Raw genomic sequence first — 22,394 nt, 5'->3', positions numbered from 1 at the left:
ATAAGGGGGAAAATAATAAAATAAACCTAAAATAAGCATTCTAACTAAAATCACTATTCTTTCATGAAAGTCAATGGCAGGCAGAAGACAACATGGCTAGTGAGTAGTGGTTGCTAAGGGGGGAGGCTCAGTGTAAGACATGTAACTATGCATTAGCAGGCAATCCTATGCAAATGAGGGGAATAATAGTGAATCCCAGTTTTCCCCAGCATGCTAGTCAGGTCCCAACAGTGTAAGAGTAGGAATAGCTTGGTGCAAGCTTAGGAGTTAGCTGACTCATAGTGGGGGTGTCAGGCATACTGTAAGCAGATTGGAGCCCTGTGGCTCAGGTTTGCTCCTAGCTAAGCACAGCTAAGCAAGGGGGTGTGTCTGAGTCTGCCTAGCACTGCTTACAGTGCCTAAGCAGGTGTGTGTGCCACGCACCAGGTTTTAAAGGTATAAAAAAAAAGTTAAACCAGGAAATAGCAGCTCTGTGCACATTTGAGCACTGTGTTTGTGCGGCGCACCCCCGGGCTTAAACAGGAAGGCAGTGGGAAAGGAAAACATCAGTAGGAAGTTAATCAAGGAGAACTAGCATAGCTGGCAGGTGAAATGTATCAGATTCAGCCAATTACTCAGGCAGCAGACCAGCTCAGCCCAGAACACTACCATAAACTTTGCAAACACCTTCCCCTCTGGTTTTTCCCACACTACACCACCGGTGTTTACAAGCAGGGAACTTTTAACAAACAAAACAACAAAATGATAGGGGCTGCAATAGCTATCATACAACAACTTGTGGAAGAGGCTGAGGGTGGTGAGGATGTGAATGCTGTTAACCAACCCACAGTGAGGAGACGGTGAAGAGTTTACAGACCCAGGGTAACATACCAAGGGCTACATGAGCTGGAGATAGTGGAGCACTATAGGATGGACAGGGACCTCCTACAGAAAATTGTTGAGCTCTGCCGGTTACGCCTCACACACATAACTAATAGAGGGGAACCCATCCCAGTGGATAACAAGGTATGTGTAGGCCTAAGAATGCTAGCTACAGGTACCTTCAAAAGGCCAACTGAGGATATGATAGGGATCTCACAGGCATCAGCATCCAGGGTACTCCACCAGGTCCTGGATGCCATGTCAGCACATGTCGGTGAGCAGGTATATGTCCTCAACACCCGTGAGGCATTGGCCAGCAATATGCAACTGTTCCACCAAATAGCAGAATACCCTGTGGTAGTGGGTTCTATAGACTGCATGTGCATATGCATCAAAGCACCACCCGGTGAGTGGGGTAAGGTCTACATCAACGGCAAGGGCTTCCCCTCCATCAACTGCCAGGTCGTGTGCGATACCCAGGGCATAATAATGAATGTGTGTGCTGGCTGCCCTGGAAGCTATCATGATTCTCACATCTGGCATCTGATGCAGCTGTACCAGAGACTTGTCAATGGGGACATCCTTCATGGGTGCCTAGTGGGGGATGCTGGATATGCACTGGAGCCATGGCTGATGACACCCATCAGAAAAGCACACACACCCTAACAAGAACTCCATAATGAGGCACACGCACAGACCAGAATTATAGTAGAGCATGTGTTTGGGATGCTCAAGTCACGGTTCTGGTGCCTGGACACCTCCGGTGGAGCATTGCAATACTCACCAGCTAGATGTACCCATATTGTCATCGTATGTGCCATGCTACACAATATGATCCTGTGGAAACAGCTGCATCAGGAACAGCACTGGTCAGGGCCACACAGCTCCCCACCATTGCCAAGGCCTGCACAGGCCCAGAGTGACTCAGAGGAGGAACAACCTGAGCCTGCCCAAATAGGCAGAAGGAGGCATGCCCAGTATGCCCTGGCCTTGGCAAAGATGCAATGCATAGCATATACACTGACACAGGAGGGACACTTGGGAATAACACCTCTTTCTGACTCTCACATACAGTAAAAGGGTTGCCAAACATGACACTACCTGTGCTCAACCATGTGTAGGGAGTGTACTATGTTCATCCGACATAGGCAGCCCTGCAGCACCACCCTCAATAGTGGGACACCCACAAGATAAGTGACTCACACATGCCAGTCAGGGGGGTTTACATACCCAACAACAGTCACAGTCAGCAGGACAGGTGTAGACAAACACAAACAAAGGCTGTGCTATGGCCACTGAATGATGCCTATAGGTAACACCCCCCCCCCAGGGCCTACACAGACAGACTACAGAAGGTCAGGCAATTGAACATTAGTTCTGAAGGGTAGGAAGTCATAAACTAATATGTAGGTCAATCAAAGCTAAGATCTGTAGTACACTGGTATGCCTCTAGTCAGCATGATAGGTTAGAATACAGAATGAAATGGAATACCTGACATACCAGTACAGTCATAGCAAATGCGTACATATGTCAGGTGTGCCCCCCATCCTACGTAGTAATGTAATAACAGTCAGGTGTACCTCCCAATCCTGTGTAGAAATGTAGAAATAGTCAGGTGTGCCCCCCTATCCTACGTAGAAATGTAGTAACAGTCAGGTGTGCCCCCCAATCCTGTGTAGATATGTAGAAATAGTCAGGTGTGCCCCCCAATCCTGTGTAGGAATGCAGAAACAGTCAGGTGTGCTCCCCCAACCCTACTTAATTATGTAGTAACGGTCTGGTGTGCCTCCCCAATGTGATGTACACATGTCGTAACAGTCAGGTGTGCCCCCCACAACCCTATGTAGAAATGTAGTAACATGTATGTGTATGTCTAATACCAGTGGAGCACAGATGCACAGAGGTCACCAAGGTAGCAGGATAGGTTGTAGCATCTGCACAATATGCAGGTATGTGTGTGTTCGGTTGGTGTGTGCCCCATATTGTGTGAGAGTGGTCAGTATGTATGCATGTTGAGGTAAGCCTGGTGGCCATTGCCCACTAATGCTGATGACAGTGACAAGTCCTCACAACTGCAGTGCCATATACAATACCCATCAGTATAACACAAGCTAGCAGTAAGCCATTGCAAATGTATGGTGGTAATATGTGTCACCATCTGAAAGACTGACATGGCATGGCTGTTGGTCTACAGTTACAAGCAGTACACAGGCAAAAGTACCCCAGACATACAGTATATATTGTGTCACTGTAAAATGGGCACACCCTTGGAAACGTACATACAGGTATGCATCACATTATTTGGTCCTGTACTAGGAGTATACTGGTGTTGTCTGCCCAAACACTCACAGATCACAAAGGAGGTAGGACTGACATATTGGGAAACAGCTGGTGTACCTGCACATGCAAGCATAATTGGAATGCCCAATGAATATCTGTGTGTCAGATGCAGGTAGTGTCCATAGCACACATGCACCAAGATCATGCAAACACCACCCACAGGCACCTCTCTGGTCATGTCCCTGCTGTGGGGAATGGGTACAGTAAGACCCCACCTGTATATGGCAATAGCAGAAGACTGCAGCATGCAGTGCAGGTGTCCCATGCAGGTGTGTCCCTAGCGGTAGGTAGCACCCTGTCAGCATTCACACCACCTAAGCAAGACTGTTAGGAGGTATTGGCATGAACACCTATCACACCTACCCTGTCACCCCAGGGGAATATACTGTATGGTGGTCTGGGACTGTAGGACTGACAGAATGCAATGACCTACCACATCAGGCATGCAGCAACATCTAATGCCCGACAGGTGTCTGCCAAAGGCTTGTGTCTCACACGTACTGCCAATGCATGTCATGTCATGGACACCCAAATAACAACATAACACACTCCACATAAGCCATATGCAAGGCCGTGTGGACAAACCACAGTAACATGTCCACCATGTCCCACGGCATGAACTGTGGACTAACATTAATGCACACATGTGATGGGGCAATACCCTTAGGGGAATGTATCAGAGAATGTATGCATAATGTATGGAAGAGGTTAGAATAACAGAGGCGGGGTGGGAACATGGACAGTATGGAATGTGCAGTGTTCCACACCAACCTGTGTGCACACACTATCCCTGGCTGCAAACACATACATGGGTGGCTACACACCTGTCCATACACCACAATACGGTAAATGTTCTGAGCCATGGCTCCTGCCCCTGGCTGACCTGTGTGAACCTGTACAGCTGTGAGGCATTGCCACAGCAAGATAAGTCCATACTGTCATGCTGATGGGTGTACAAGTATGGGATCCTCTGCCAGTACTGTACCAAGGTGCTGAACCAGATACAAAAACCCAGCACCAAGTGTCTGCAGCTCCCCCTCAAGAATGGCATAACTTACCATGAATACATAAGTGTCTGCTCACAATACTGGACACAGCCGTAGTCACCCTTGTCACCTAAGACATCACTGTGAGCAAGAATGTCCACCTGACAGTGCATGAGGACAGAAAACATCACTGTGTATAACAGTACAAGTCTGAATATCTCTGCTATCAGCAGTACCATGCAGCGGAAGCAGCACAGACACAATCACCTAAAGTACACACTATACCCTGCACAGTTTGTCCCCATATTGCCAAATGATTGATGGATACCCTGCAGAAACAGTATGCCACCTGTAGGTGTACAACACAAAGGACTGCACTACAGTGCAAACTACCTGGACTCAGTCCACACATTTAATACAGATGGGCATGCTGGGCATGCTCAAACACTTAAACAAATGAAGGCCATATCTGCAAACACCAGTGGACCAGACATATCTGGCAGTTACAGATGATAGTGCAGACACTCCTCATGATGCACCACTCAGGCTTTGCACACACAGGGGATATGAATACAGACATATATCTAAGAACAACAAACTATAATAAGCTAAAGGTAGATGTACATAGGTGTGGAAGAGGGTGACTGTGACAAGAAACCATCCAGGCCTGTCCCACCCAGCACACAGCCAAAGGGCCACAACCACATGAGCTTCAGATGTCACTCACTGTAGATACTAGCCACCGGTATCTGTCAGCATTACAGACTATGTGGTGCAAATGCTAGCTGTGCAACATGACTGTACAAGGAAGTAGTCATCTAGCAGCTGTATACATGTACCTGTGAAATATGACCCTGTGTGTGCCTAAATGTGGTGTGTCACCCTCTAGATGAATGGGTTATGGCCCATGCACACACACTGCCCTTCCCATAGCCCTACTATGACAAGCCTGCTGAGACTATCCACTCTGAAATACACCTTTGGGAGAGTTGTAGCCCAGTAATCTCCATGGTGCATCCTGTGACTGCATACTGCTGTAGTGTGATAAACTAGTTAGGTAGGAGTTCTAATCACAAATATGGCAACTGTGTGTGAGTGTGTGTGTGTGTGTTTGTGTGTGTGTGTGTGTGTGTGTGTGTGTGTGTGTGTGTGTGTGTGTGTGTGTGTGTGTGTGTGTGTGTGTGTGTGTTTGTCTGTCTGTGTAGAGAGCAATGCTTTTTAGGGTAGTCACACTCCCTACAATTCAAATGCTTTACTTTGGTAAGGCTGCTGATGTTATCCACCTAGAAATACACCTCTGGGAAGGTTGTAGCCCAGTAATCTCTGTAGTGCATCCCATAACTGCATACTGCTGTAGTATGATAAAATAGTTAGGTAGGAGTTCTAATCCCAGACTTATCAAGTATGTGTGTGTGTGTGTGTGTGTGTGTGTGTGCGTGTGTGTGTGCCTGTGTAGAGAACAATTACTTTTAGGCTGTTCACACTCCCTACAATTCCAAGGCTGCTGATGTCATCCACCTAGAAATACACCTCTGGGAAGGTTGTAGCCCACTAATCTCCATAGTGCATTCCATAACTGTGTACAGCTGTAGTGCGATAAAATAGTTAGATAGGAGTTCTATCCCCAGACTTGGCAAGTGTGTGTGTGTGTGTGTGTGTGTGTGTGTGTGTGTGTGTGTGTATGTGTGTGTGTGTGTGTGTTTGTCATTCACATTCTGTGTGGTAGTGGTTGTGAGTGTGTAACAACTGGACTCAATGTGGAGTGGGTTTTGCAAACTTCTTATATGGTGAGTCAAGTATATATCACAATGTCCACCGTACAGGGATAACAGATGTGAAATAGCCTACAGGCTGGGGTGCAAATCCATACCCCTAAATGTGACATCAATGCCAGCTGAACAACCTTAGCAACCCTTGTATTACCCAGGGAACACTCTCAACCCATGTCTCATACACACACACACTTGCCTAGGCAACAGCCGCTATGTTGGTAGTACCCTGCATATTGCCCACTGATAGTAAACATGGTATGATTGCAGTGGGCTACAAAGGGCATGGCACCCTGTCCATCAGTCCAATAGGCATGTGCATGCTGCAAGTGCACTTCCCCCATGTTCCTCACTGGACACCTGCAACACCTGTGGTACCATCAAATGTGACCCACCAAGAACATACCATGTCTGACACACAAGCCCTGTATGGACAGATGCCACTGACACCAGGGAATACTGGTATAATGCTATCAATGTAGGTGCAAGGTCAACCTGCTGTCTATTAACAGTTCCCGTCACATGAGCCCAGGACTGCCACATCTGATGATAACAATCTGTGTACACAACATGGGCCAGACACCCCAGGTACAGTTCCACATGTCACTGTACATGCATGTGGGAGGTGTGCACATCCCAGACACTGTCCATCTCACTGACTAAGGTACACATACATGGCAAGCAATGCACAGCATTGGCCACACACAATAGCCACCCAGGTGACTGGATGGTGAATACAATACCAACCTGTGTGGGCAACTCCAGACACTACACCCCTGAGCCACATTGCAGACCATTGTCATGTGGCCTGATGCCAACGTATACCCATCACCTAGCCTTGTATAGCCATCTGGAACCATCGACCACAACACACCTGTGAAGCAGTGCACCCATGCATGTCAGTACTGGCACCCGTGTCTGTGTGTGTGGTGTATGATGCGTATGACCACATTCACAATCACTACAACCCCCATTGGCATACTGAAGCATGCTGTCTGATGTCAGACACCTCCACATACCCTTTGCACATATAACCTCCGTATGACCCCTGCGGTGCATGTGATGCATGCACGGTACTGTGTTGTTGCAATCCCACTAGAGATGGGTTGTATTCCTGGCCCTGCCAAGTGTGTCAATGTGTGTGCATCCCTGTGAGAGTGCGGCTGTGTTGACGCTGACACCTGTTCATGCAGACAGGCATGTGTACTACACCTACCACATAGCTACCATATCCCTGTTGCAGATGTCACTCACCATCACATATATGTTCTGAGGGCTCCCCAACATGTAACCTATATGGTGCATCCAATAACTGCATGGACATGTGATAGCACTACATAGTTGTCAGGGGTTTGATACCCTGTACTGGTAGGTGTATGACACAAACATGTTTAAGTTTTACTCCTCCATCCCTCCCTGGCTTTTCTGTGCCTCTGTCTGCCTCTCTCAATCCCTCTCTGGTGGATGTGGAGACTTACACCTGCATTGATTAGGCAGCAGCATGTGTATTTTAAGTGATGCTCAGGATCAGCTGGTAGCCTCTGCATGAACTGCAGCCCTCCTCTAGCTGATTGCATGTGGAACAGCTATGGTAACATTCCCATAGCAATTGCATGGAAACACACACCAATAGCTCGGAACATCATGTTGGTGTTGGGCCTTTCATTCACTGTGAGCAGGAACTCAATCTGTTGTTTGGCAAACAGCATCTCAGATGGATTGGGGATTTACCTCTAACAACATACACTGTGGAAACAGGCCAACACACAGGAGGGGGATGTGCCTGACCTGACTACAGACTGTACGTGCTGCTATACTGCATTTGGAGTAATGTTGGTTTAACAGGGTGTGCGTGGATATGCCTGTCATGTCAGTGCTATGTTTATGAGGGAACACCCATCTGTAGGGTCATCTGCAGACTGGCCAGTGTGTGGTGCCTTTTATTTCAGGTGTTACCCACAGAGCACCTATCTGTGAACTGTAGAAGATAGTGTGAAGATTGCAATCTGTAGATGGTGACAGCCATGAGAGTTACTGACTTCATATCCCTCATAGGACATATGTTGCAACAAATCCTGTTACAACAGTAAATGTATGAGGTTATCACAGCAACATGTCAATATTGGCTCTGTATATGTGCCTCCAGCCACAACCCGGTCAACCTCTGTACACATGTCATGCAGTAAGGAGTGCATATGTGCTGTACACTATAATTAGTGACATCATATCTGATAACAAGCCAGTGAGATATCAGACTGCTACACATGTAGGGGTTATATTTGATGACATAACCTGGACATTATGTGGTTGTGTGTACAGTAATGAGGTGTGTGTACCTATGGTGAATGTCAGCAGGGTGTGTATTGTTAATATGTACCTTGGTCTGTGTACAGACTGTGGTAGATGCCATTGTTCTTGGTCCTGTTCTATCTGATGTTACACGCTGCTCCACTGTATGTTACCCTATCAGCTGACATGTTTGTAGGGCCATACACGCACATATCCTATACCACAGTCAGACATTGGCGCACACTTTGTAGTGGTCCAGTATAAGTAGGGTTAGTGTGTGAGTGGCAGTTACGAGGCTGGTGTTGAACAGATAGTCCATATACTGTAATAATACACTAGCATACCATATGTGGCTGTGGCTGTGTTCACATTGGTTGTGGTTAAGCACTTTGACATAGGTGTATGTTACTCTGTTCTATGGCATGCCTGTAGAGCCTGATATATATGCAGGTACATGTGCATTCCCCCATAGGAAATGTAGGCTAGTGTCGAGCCGCTCTGCCTGTAACCTGTGCAGTGCTTTGTTACATGCCTAGCAGCTTAGTGTACTTACCCAGTGAGATGTCATGTCCAGATACTTGTCAGATGCACTGTTGCTGGGCCACCATAACAGTCATGTATGTCAGACAGAGCAGTGGGATGCTGTACAGATGTATGTCAATATCTAGTGGGTAGTATGTGGCCATGGCACCTCTGTACCAGCAGTTATTATGTGGCAGGACAGGCAGAGATGTGTGAATGCATAACCTATGGGGGCACATGTATACCAGTAGTTATGTGTTATACCCATCTACATGGCTGTTAGCATCCACATTGTCAGGATTGGTCCACATGTCTTGCACTAAGGGGTTATGTGTATACCTCTGGACTGTCCAGAGTGTGATAAACTGTCCACATATATTGGCCATTATCTCTGCTATAGTCCACAGGAGCATTACGTGCTAGCAGTGGTACTGTACTATGATGTCCTTAGGATGTCTGTCAGTAGCCAATGGCACACATTTAAAAGCAGATGTTACCTCCCACACACACCATGTCTGTGAAGACACTCCCTATTACAGTAGCAATACTCTACAAATATACCTGCTACACATACCTGACATCCCCTTGCACTATGAAGTTGCGACTATAGGGGCTGAGGTAGGGCTACACTCCATGTTCAGGACATATGGTGAAGATATATGTACATATAATTATCCAGATATCTATATAGACAAACACATATATATATCGACATACATAGATGGATATGTATATGTACATAGCTATACAAATAAACACCTAGATATATACATATACAGAGCAATATATGTCTACTCATATACAGACAGAGATACATATGTACATATATGTATGGATATCTACATATATATTGACAGTAGTAGTTATATCAGAATAGATATGTATGCACATATAGTTATTGATATCTACATATATACCAACATAACTAGGCATATCTGTACACATAGGATGTGCATACATATATAGCTATATATACATATATCGATATATAGATATATGTATATGGGGCTGCTACAGAATCCAGAAAGCCCGAAGTCCTGAAGACCATCAGGGGTGAGCTGCCTTAAGGTATATGGATGCGCTTTACCATACAATCCACCTTGGTTAAATTCAGGCCTACTGCCACCTGCCATACAGACTGTTCTGTTTATCAGTGTGCTTGTGATGATGTAAATTGTGCCTTGTTATGTAACAGTTACATCCCATTGTGTCAGCTGAGGTATTTACCCCCTAGGGATTGTCTCTAGAGTTTAGATAGAGGCTGCTGAACTGTACATCTGCATTACGTACTGTTGACTGTTTGGTATCCTGTGGCTCAGTCTGTCTTTACTATTGTACTACTTGATGGCCATGGCCTGGACAGCAACATTTGTTAACTTTTCCAGACTACTGTATTAGTATAACTGTTTCACAGTTGCATTACTCAGTTTATATGGGTGTCCGTGTCTAAACAGCTATACCACATGGCATATACAACTGTAATAGTACACAAATAAAGCTTTCCCATTTATGCAAACCTGTGTGTGGTGTTATATAGTTTGATTTCTCAGTGGGTATATGTTGCAGGCAATGATTGTCATTTGTATGGGTGGCTCATACAGTCTCCAGTTAGTAAGGTGGTAATTGTAGGAATAGTGGCTGTTCCATATTGTGTGCACATACTATATATGTATCTTACTATACATATCTCTGCATGTGTATGTGTAGTTACATATATATATATCTATATATATATATATATATATATATATATATATATATATATATATATATATATGTATAACTGTATCTGCATATATGTGTCTATGTATATGTATCCTAGGGATGCTCATGTTGTGTCGGGTCCCGGTTATAGGATCTGCAACACTTGGTAGTGTATTGCAGGGTGGACAAGTTTGGCTGTGTGTGGGGGGTATTCCTATTCGTACAAGATGTATATTGTTTGAGGCCTCTCAACCCCATTAATGATGCATGTGGACATATATGTTTTTGTTATTTTCCCATTATCTACAGCTGTATGTCTGTATATACCTATGTAGATATATATATCTGCTTACATAAATATAACTATGTCTGTATATATATATATATATATATATATATATATATACTTACATATATATAACTTGCTGTGAATATTTAGACATACAGATGTAGACATATTTATCTATAGATGTAGGCATTTGTATGTATATATTTATATATATATATATATATATACATATATATATATATATATATGTATATATATATATATATGTACATACATATATATATATATATATATTATTTAGATATGAATATATATACACACATACACACACACACACACACACACACACACACACACACACACACACACACACACACACACACACACACACACACACACACACATACCTTTACATGTTGAAATACATTTCCTGTACTGTTGAATGACTGGGATAGATATGTTTGTGAAAACATGTGAGTTACATGTGTCTGACATGGCTTAGTGGTAAATCACTTTGGCTATGGTATGCAGGGTCCTGGGTTTGAGCCTTGCAAAGGCTGTTTTTTTTTTTGTTGCTAGGCAGAACAAGTGCCATTGGATACAGTGATTAAGGCACTTTTAAGCAGTTGTAAGCGGGTTTGCGCGGGTTTGTGAAGGTTTGCGAGGAGTTAAGCACTGCTAACTTCCAGTTATAGTTTCTTATACTCAGTTAGCTTCTAAATTGCTTAACCGGTGTAGGCATTGCTTACCTCTTCGCAAACAGGCTTAAACCCGCTTACTGCTGCTTAAAAGTGCTTACTTCCACTAACCCCTGTGCTAATTTCTTTAAAAAAAAGAAAAAGGGGTTGATAGGAAAGTGGTGAAAAAGGGGCACAAAGAGGGAAAGACAGTAGGGAAATAGCTAGGGATGGGCAGTAAGGGTGTAGGGAAGGTCCATATCTGCCCATTTCTTCTACAGCAACAGCTGTGCATATACACTGAATTTGGAGGTAGATTTGGGCACTCAAACCCCTGGGAGGGGGGACAACAGTAATAAGTTGTGTTGCCAATTTGACCAGATTACATGTGTCCAGTGGACACGTGTGCGAAATGGACAGCTATGTACGGGAGGAGATTTTTTTTGGGAACAGATTGCCCTTTTTCTTTTTTTTTCAGGTGCGAATGGGATGTTGGGGAGGGGTAGAAGGTATATTTGGAGAGGTTGGTTGGGTAGGTTAACAGACAAGACAAACAAGATGCATACAGGGGTGGTATATGACACATGTGGGGGGTAAACACCTTGATGAGGAGGAGTGCTGGGAAATCGGAAGCCCATGAGCCTCCTAGTGGAAACAGTGGGACTGAGGTTCCCACCCATGGGCAGTCACCACTGTACCTTCACAGCCCTCATGGTGGCTATGATGGGGGCTGAGTCACAGAGCCAGACTGACATGCTAGTTGTGACACATGGCCCTCGAGCTTGAGTAGAAGATTACCAAGCTGCTGCTTGAGCTCTCTACGCACCATGACCTTGACCTGGTGATGGGTGACAGGTTCCTGTCTGTGCCCACTCCCAGGGGGGTGAACCCCCGTCCCCTGAGGTGGTTCTACCCAAAGGTGGTGCAGGAACAATGGACAAGGAGGTCCTGGGTTGGGCCACAGACATGCTGGTGCCTGGTGCCAAGGCCAGCTGAGGTGGGACAGGTGAGTCCGCTGGGACCGGCCTTCCCAAAGTGCTATAGTGTTTAGATTTCATCATCATATGTGTGTTAGTAATAGTCAACACATTCCAGGGTTAGTTATAACAGCATGCATATATATTCCCATTAACCCAGACATCAGATATGGAACAGTTGCATAGCAAAAAGAACACATGCATATATGGGACCACAGTGGTAATAAGAACAGCATGCAAGTACATTGACGGCACCATGCCACCAATGTTGGAATAATTCAGTATAGCACATGCATGGAAACAATTGAAATATATATCAAACAATTGGACATTATCAGAACAAAGGTGTCATTACATACCAGTTGGGGTGGGTATGCTGATCATTGTTGGAGATATGGTGGAGGGGGGATGTCAATTAACAACTAGTATATTCCTGTAGTCCACATTACTTTCCTAGTCAGTGCTGTTATCTTTACCTTACAAGCCTTACTACACTACCCTATAGCCTTAGTTTAGGCAGTGATATGGCTGTTGTCATCATTATACATTAACTGGTTTTACCTGCAGTATACGCCTCTTACCTGGTATTCCTGTGGAGGGAATGTTTGTTAACACTAACTAACTGTTTTTACACATACTCCAAGATTCTGGGTTGATGTTATGCACATAGCTATACAACTCTTTCTGCACAGACTCTGGCCATGTGTTGACCACATGCAGGTGTGCCGGGACATATCTAAAATATTACCCTCTTCAACCTTTAGTGACCTGACACACACATATACATTCTTTCCTACACAGTTATATTATGTAGCACAGTGTGGGTGACATTGATCAGTGATGCGTTATTATTCAGAGAAACTGCAACACTCACAATTCCCTATAATACCAGAGTGAACAGTATCAGTACAGATTATAGTGGTCTTTATTTCTCAGCACAGTGTTCGTATCCGACGTACTTGTGGGAGCAATGTTTGTTAGCACTACCTGACTGTTGACACATAAACTTCCAGATTGCACATTAGTATTATGCGCATATATCTCTCACTCTGTTACTGTACACACTCTGGTCACAGCTTGACAACATGGGGGTGTAGATAGGACATACTTGGCTTATTACTCTCCTAACAGTTTCGGGGGTTGCTACAGTGACAGATATGTTCTCATAGATGTTTGGCAATCACTTGCATTCCCTGTTTGCTGGCTAAATATCTGGGATCATCCCACAGACTTACGAGAGGGACAGGCAGCAGATATGGGGCCATATACTGGACATTCTGGCCTCGGCTGTACAGTTGTGGGGTATGATTATGTATACAGCCTACTTCCAGTCCCAGGATTCAGACCATGGCTGTGTCTGCTACAACTTAAACACTGTCCATCACAGTTGTGCCTGCTATATAGATATTGCTGTATATATCCTATCTGCTTTCTGTCTTATTAATCCTCTGCGCTTTTGCATTCTGACATTGTATTACAACACTCTTATACAGATTTCCTAGACAGTTATATTTTGTAGGACAGTGTGGGCAACAGTGATGTGTAATAACTCACTATTCAGAGTAACTGTATCAGTCGCACTGCCATACAATACCAATGTAAACAGTATCAGTACTGGGTATCATTCTTGTATTTCTGGGCACAGTGTTGGTATCTGACAGACCTGTGGTAGGAATGTTTATTAGTACTACCTGAATGTTCCCACACACAGTACCAGATTCCACATTACTATTATGCACATACATCTCACTTTGTTACTGTGCACACTCTGACCACAGCTTGACAAGTTGGGGTGTAAATGGGACACACGTGGCTTCTTAGTCACATAAAGTATTAAGGAATTGCTAGTGTGCCAACTTTGTTCTTATAGATGTGTTGCAATCAGTTGTATTTCCTGTTTGCTGCCTATACATCTGGGATCATCCCACTGATTTTCCAGGGAGACAGGTTGATAGGCAACAGATATGGGCCACTTTACTGGACATTCTTGACATATCTGTACAGTTGTGGGGTATGAGTCTGTATGCATAGTACTACCACTGGCAGGATTCAAACCATGGCTATGTGTGCTAAAAAAACAACTGTTCACATTTCAGTTGCATGTGCTATTCGGGTTTTGTTGTCTGCATTTTCCATGTTTTCTGTCTATGTGTCTCTCAGTTGTACTGAATGTCCTCTGGGGATTACACCTGTCATATACAGGCATTCCTACACATTCAATTTATGGTGCATGGTGTGGGTAACAGTGCTTAATACAATAGTACTGTTACATGATTGTGAATCTACATTACCATATGATACCAGAGTCTACACATGCAGTCCAGCAGTTAGACCTTTATTGTCAGGCTATTACACCTTTATTTACATACAAACGATATGAGACTCTTCCTGCCATATTCTGTAGTGTATGCAGTACTTGCCTTGCACAATACAGGTTTTATATAGGCAATTAATATACTACTGGTTTTAATGTTATTTCCTGTGACAGTAAATGCATGAGTATTACTGACCTGCCTCATGTTGCAACCTCGCCAGGTGACTGACCTGGACCTCCTGGTTTGAGGTCTGCTCCATTGCAGCTGTGGGGGACATAAGAGGAATATTTAGCCATATCTATCCATGATATACCTGAGCTGGCATTTATTACACACATAGTGGGGTGATATTTACACACAACTGGAACATCCCCTGCCACTCTAGCCTCTTGGATCCACTGCTCCAAGAGGCCCCCCTTACACTGCTTCAGGTTGGCATAGTGATGCCTGACCTGCTCACCAGTTCGGGGTATGCCAGTGGCACTGGTGAGGTCACGGGTGAGACGTCCCAGGCCTCCGCCTTATAATGGGAGCCCTGGTACTGGCCCTGTAGCAGTGTCTGATCATGGTCTTTGACAAAGAGTCCTGCCATAACTCTGGACTACTGGATGCACCAGTGCTTCGCCTGGAAGTGCACACCTTCTCCCCTTCCTGACATGGTGCCTGCAAGGGGAAGTTACAACCAGATATGAGATGCATTCCCACCTCTTGGGTTTAAGTAGGGCCAATTCCCTGCACTTTTCCATGATTGGCTGGTTTTGAAAAGGCTAGGCTATGGGCAAACCTGATTACCTAGGGTTGGCATTGTTTAAAGAGGTATAACACTGGGCACAGTGAGTTAGCTGGCCTACACATTGCTTACACCTCCTAGGCTGGCCTGTGCAATGCTTAGCATTGCTTGCATTAGACTTTGCATTATAATTCCTTTTTGGCATTGATTTATTATTCACTTTATATGTATGCCTGGTATCCATGATTCATGTGTAGCTACACTTTATGGGGTCCTTGTGTTTTCTTGGAGACTTCAACACTCTATTACAATTACACCTGACTTCTAGGCTTACTGCTGTACTCCAGTTCACATATTTATGTTATGTAGTGTGTTAAGGCACATATGTCTGTATACTGATTCCTTTCACAGGTTCAGTTTGGTTTTACTATGGTGAAGACTTGTTTCCTGATACCTCATTCTTCTGCACTCCTGTGATGGCTTGGTGGTTAATTACTGTGACTGTGGTGTATAGTGTCCTGGGCTCGAGACCTGTATAGCTGTTTATTTTGTTGATGGGCAAAACAAGTGACATACTGAGTAATTAAGGCACTTTTGAGCATTTATAAGCGAGTTTGTGTGGGTTTGCGTGACAGTAAGCAGTGCTGACCTCCGGTTACATCTGCTTACAGAGAGTTCGCTTCAGAATTGCTTAAACTATGTGCGCATTTCTTACCCCCATGCAAACGGGCTTAAGCTCGCTTACTAGTGCTTAAATATGCTTACTATTTCTTATTGGTGCTTACAACTGCTTACTAGCGCTTTATTCATTATGCTACTGACATCTCACATGTGCATTTACTGCAGTACTCCAGTTCATAAGAATATGTTATTTAGTGGGTTATGCAACATAAATAATATCCATAACATGCTTTGCCATGGAAAATGGAATGTGCTGCAGTGGGACTCAAAGCAGGAATGCCTGCTTGTAAGGCAAATACTCTGCCCACTACACTATTGCTGTGCTGCTTCATTTGCATATATCTTCCTTGTTATTCTCTTCAGCCATTTAAGCTGCATTAACCGTAGGTAAGCGATGGGCACACCTATGCACCTACGGTTATCTTTAATCGGGTTTTTTTAAAAAAAAAAGGTTTGTTCATTTTATTTCTGTCTACTTTTGCTGTTGTACACAAGGGGGACTGTGGGTGGGGATATGCAGACACCTATGAGCAGTCTCACCTATTTCTTACTCCTTTCTGCTGTTCTTCATTGCGGAGGCATGTATATTCTGAGAGTTCTGTTCTCAGACACACCCCCTGCCCTCTTACATGCTCCGTGTAAGATTAGAAGCTCAGGCAGCACACCTCATTATTATGCATGGTGCTCTGCTGTCCTGCTCCTAAACGGTCGCCTCCATGCAGGGAGTAATAGTAAATCCGGGGGTATATCTTTCCTGATAGTAAGCAATTTGAAGAAAAAAGTTTGCAATAAAGATATTATATTATGTTGCTGTTTTGTTTGGATGTTGCATGTAGGTGGTGAGCAGCAGTGAAAGTGAATTGTGGAGCACTGATATTCATTTTCCTACACTGGAACCTGGTGGAGTGAATACTCAGTAAATGGTGATTTTTGATAACCAAGGTACTTCTAATGATGATGAAGTTTCATGGTCCACCATAGCTGAAAGTATTGCATTTGATGTGCATTTTTCAGAAGATATGGACTTCACAATAGTTGTGGATTTAACCCTGCAGCTTGGAGTTTCAGCTTTATTACTGCAGGAGGGGGGGGGACGATTTTGTGATTGATAAAGTTTTGGCTGACTTTGGAGCCAGCCATTGACCTGAAGTTACTTCACAAGGATGTTTGCAATGTCAGTCATTTGGTGATGTAGTGAGAATGCATATAGTCATGCAGAGGCTCACAATACAGGCAGTATACATATTTTATTGATCCATGCTTACATATGTTTTGGAATTAGGGTTACTATCCCAGAAGTTAGAGATTTGGCACATTTTATGGGTCTGCTACAAGTGCTCATATGCTAGTAGCTTGAAACACATGGTTACTGACAGTTACCTGCTACCACTAAAGCAAGTGGTTTAACTTTCACTAGCCCCACATCCTCTAAATATTTTGTCCTATAAAACAAGAAAAGAATGCCAAGACCAACACTAGTACAATCGTTAAAACTTTTAACTATAAGTGCTGTTATCTTATAATGTAAGAAGACTTCATCAGATGATGAACCATTCAAAAATCAGTATTTAATATCCCTCTTAAAATTCACATGATTAACAAACCCTCTTCTCAAACCCAAACTTTTAAAGAACCTTGACACATTCACAAATTTCAAAGCTATACATCATTGAATTTAAAAAAAACATTTCAAATATTTTAAAATCATCATACCACTATTATTCAATTTTTTAAACTATATTCTATTTTTTAAACTGTTTTAAAAATATATCAGCATTAAAAAGCACTGCTTATCTTTTCTGTCATCTAGATAGTGATTTTAACTTTAATAGGTAGACTATAGATGAATGTTCATTTAGCCCTGGCTAACTATTTGCATTTAAGAACAATTGCCAATACAGTTCTCTTTTTTAAAGCAATAGTGGCCAAGGTCCCCCTTTATTATTGCATAAGACTTTTTCCAAAATTGCAAACTGAAACTCATGCCCAGGACTTTCCCATATATGTTTATATAGGGCATTTGTTGTCTTCTTCTTTTTTATTTCATACACATGTTCATAGATGCATTCCCATAGTTCCCGCTCTGTCTTGCCTGTATAAAATCCTGAGCATGATTGACATAGCGCTATGTACACTACAACAGTACTTTCCCAATTGAATTTCACCTGTATATCATATTATTGCCCTTTCAAAACAAATTGTTCACCTGTTCTAATATATTTACCACAATTACAATGACAGCATTTATAAATCTTGTGCTCCCTACTGTATGTGTTTCTGTTATTTCCTTCTTTAAGATATTTTTCAGGCTAGTACCTTTCCTATATACAATTATAATTGTTTCCATATTTTTTCTGTTACCACATCATCCTCTTTCATTATTTTCCAGTTCTTATCAAGGCCCCATTTAACAATGTCACTATTTAGAGTAAATATAGCAATACAAGAGTTCCTATATTCTTCACCGTTCTGATATCTGTTAATATGATTACACTCTGTAATGGCTTCCATTTCATTAACTTTTTATATAATATGGGAACAAAATAACCATTATCTCTTTTATTTATGACTTCATGCATTAACATATTTACTATGGCTTATGGATATCCTTTTTTGGTAAACATTTTCTTTATTAAATTACATTTGTCTATAAAATGCATATCCAAAATAGTCATATGGGCTGCCCTCACATACTGACCCTTTACTACAGCTCTTTTTGTAGCATTGGATGTGCACTAGTAAAATGTAAGAAGGCATTTGAATATGTTGGTTTCCTATAGATTTGTAAAATACATCTCTTATTCAATGCACCCTTCTCTAACCATACATCTAAGTATGACATTTTTTTCTTAACCTATTTCATGCATAAACCTTAAAAGCTCAGTATTGTTATTGCTGTAATACACAATAATGTTTTTTTTTTCTTTACTATCCTTCCATACCAAAAATATATCATCAAGGTACCTTTTTAAATTTATTACGTAACAGGAACACATTTTCCCATTGAATCATTACCTTGTTGGCAAACAACGAACCACAGGTGGATCCCATTGCCACCCCTTTCCTCTGTAAAATGTACTGCCCTTCAAAAATTATATCATTGTTCTTCATTACTATTGCCAATAGTTCCTCATATAGATTGATTTTTTTCTTGTGTAACCCCTTTGTCAAACAAATAATCTCTGAATCATTGTAGTCCTATATGATCTGGTATAACAGTGTACAAGTCTTTTATATCCACTGTAGTAAAAATATCCCCTTCATTATATTTTAAGTTGTTAATTTTACACAAAAATCCCATGAGTCCCTACAGACATGCCCTTCTGCTGTACAAACTTTTTGTAGTTTTTCATCCAAACTTTTAACATAAGCATTACTTATACACCCCCGTGCATTAACTACATGATGCATTGGTGGATTTGTATATCTTTATGAATTTTTGGCACCCCATATATAGTTCATATCATCGGGGTTACCATATTTAAATAATTAAATTCTTCAATGTTAATGCAATGTTCTATAAACATTTCATTTAACTGTATCTTAATTCTATTATAGGCTTTATTAGGTTCATTCTTAGAAAGTAGCTCATAAGTGTCCTCATGCAAAATCTGTGACATTCTGTTAACATAGTCCATTTTTTCCATGAATACCAAACCTTCACCTTGTCTGGTTTCATTATTCAAATGTTATCATTTTTAATATATTCCAATTGTTTCCTTTCATTCATAGTGATATATATATATATATATATATATATATATATATATATATATATATATATATATATATATGGGTCTACCTGATAACACCGACACACCAAAACACCGACAACAAAATAACTGAAATGACAAAACTGAAAGTTCAAAAACACGAAACTTGACATGCCCGACAAACCCCAATCCCAACAATCAACAAAATAAATACCTTTCCCGAAAAACACACACACAACACAAGCACACCAAAAACCTTATAAACCTACACAAAACCTTACATACACAACTATCTATGCACTAACCTTAACCCAAACCCTAACCCTTAGGTCCACCACTATCGCACACTTACCTTACCCGCACACTAACCCTAACTCAAGTAATCTGCCCCAAACCATAAAGTCTGTCACTATCGCACACTTACCTTACCTGCACCCTAACCCTAACTCACTTAATCCGCCCCTAACCCTCAAGTCCATCACTATCGCACACTTACCTTACCCGCACCCTAACCCTAACTCACTTAACCTGCCCTTAAACCTAAAGTCCGTCACTATCGCACACTTACCTGACCTGCACCCTACCCTAATGTCCGTCACTATCACACACTTACCTTACCCACACCCTGACTCTAATGTCCGTCCCTATCGCACACTTACCTTAACATGTTGGTGTTCTCAGCATCGGGATTCTCAACTTTCGGTCTTCTCCGTTGTCGATCTTTCGGTGCCGGTGTTCTCGTTGTCGGCGTTGTGGACTTTCAGCGTTTTCAGGTAGACCTATATATATATATATATATATATATATATATATACACACACACATATATATATATATATATATATATATATATATATATATATATATCTACTTTGATCCAGCAAATTTACGTTTCATCGAAATGTATATTCGCAAACTCATTTATGCGAAAGTGCATTTTTTCAAAAATGCACTTTCTTGTAAAAAAAAATAAAATCTAAACCAAAAAAATAACCCACACTAAACACAATTATGCAGGAGGACAAGCTGCCTGCAACCCCCATGTGCGGGGGTTGCGACCCCACACCCCCCTACTTTAATATTCACACTCCGAGATTGCACTACAGTCGGAAAAAGGGAATATTCCCTTATCTCTACTGTACCATGATCTCAGCAATAGTTTAGTTGTACATCAACACTAAACGTTGATGTACAACTAAAGTAACATGCAAACTGCATGTTTTTATTTCATTTCTGTTTTTCCTTTTTTTTTTAAATTCTGTTCTTACTTGAAAGTGCGTTTTTGAAAAAATGCCCTTTCGAGTAAGTGAGTTCGCAAATTTACGTTTCGATGAAACATAAATTCGCTGGATCAAATGGGATATATATATATATATATATATATATATGTATATATATGTATATATATATATATATATATATATATATATATATATATATATATATATATATGTATGTATATGTATATAAGTATATAATTTCACATTCCTATTATGAAATATACTCCTTAAATCACGTTCGCAGAGCTTTTCAGACAATTGTAAAACAGGATTCGGGGAGTTTGAATGTACTTGACACTATTAAATTAGTCATAGCTGAAGCCAATTCTTTAAGCATAATACTAAAATTTAGTTTTCTCACATAGTGTATTGTTTCAAATCCATTATTACTTCCATTATTAATTCTACTATATTTGTTTTTTTTTTTGTAATTACAAAAGACATGCCTTTACAGAAAAATTCAGTACTGTGTGATTCAATAATACATGTGGAAGAGTTGGACATTTTGCCCTCCTAACACCCAACCTGATAACAACTGTATAGCCCAACCAAAGCCAAATTATAACCATAAAATTTACCCCCTCCCTAATCCAAAAGCCCTGAATTACTACTTAATACTAAAACTCCAACCATCTCTTTAAACCTAAATTCTGTCATTGCTCCATAACCCTAAACTCCCCTCCCAATTCCTAACCCTAAAACACCCTTCTTGCTCCATAACCCTAAAATTGCCTTATCACTCTCTAACCCAAAAACTCCTCTCCCACTCTCTAAAACTAAATCTCACTTCCTGCTTTCTAAACCTAAATCTTATTCCTAATCACTGCCCTAATCTACACTACCATCCCCTTCCACTCACTCTCCATGGCTGACACTCTTACCTTTCTCAAACTTGAATAACGTGTTTCGGTAAGGTACGACAATTGCCTGCCTGAACTCATATTCAAGTTCAAGCATCAGTGGCAACCTACACAAGCTACAAAAGCAGTGGTCTTTCATTCCTTGGGATTTGAGCGCTTGCAGTAGAATTGTACTTTATAACTGATTTTGTCAAACTTTGAAAATACAAAGCAGATTACGTCATGGTAGAACTTTTCATTTTATGACTTGTATTTTAATAAGAGATGAAAGGCTCAAATATTATCGCAGTTTTTATTTTTTGGATGAACAAGTTATTAGAGTTCATTTACAGAATATTGTGATGTAGTATGATCTTGATAATGATTGCCCATCTCTAACCTTACATTTTAGGAGAAGGTT

The sequence above is a fragment of the Protopterus annectens genome, chromosome 1.part0 (assembly GCF_019279795.1).
Source record: "Protopterus annectens isolate FY-2018-M chromosome 1.part0, PAN1.0, whole genome shotgun sequence".
NCBI classification, from domain to species: Eukaryota; Metazoa; Chordata; order Ceratodontiformes; family Protopteridae; genus Protopterus; species Protopterus annectens.
Note: the sequence above shows the minus strand (reverse complement) of the source record.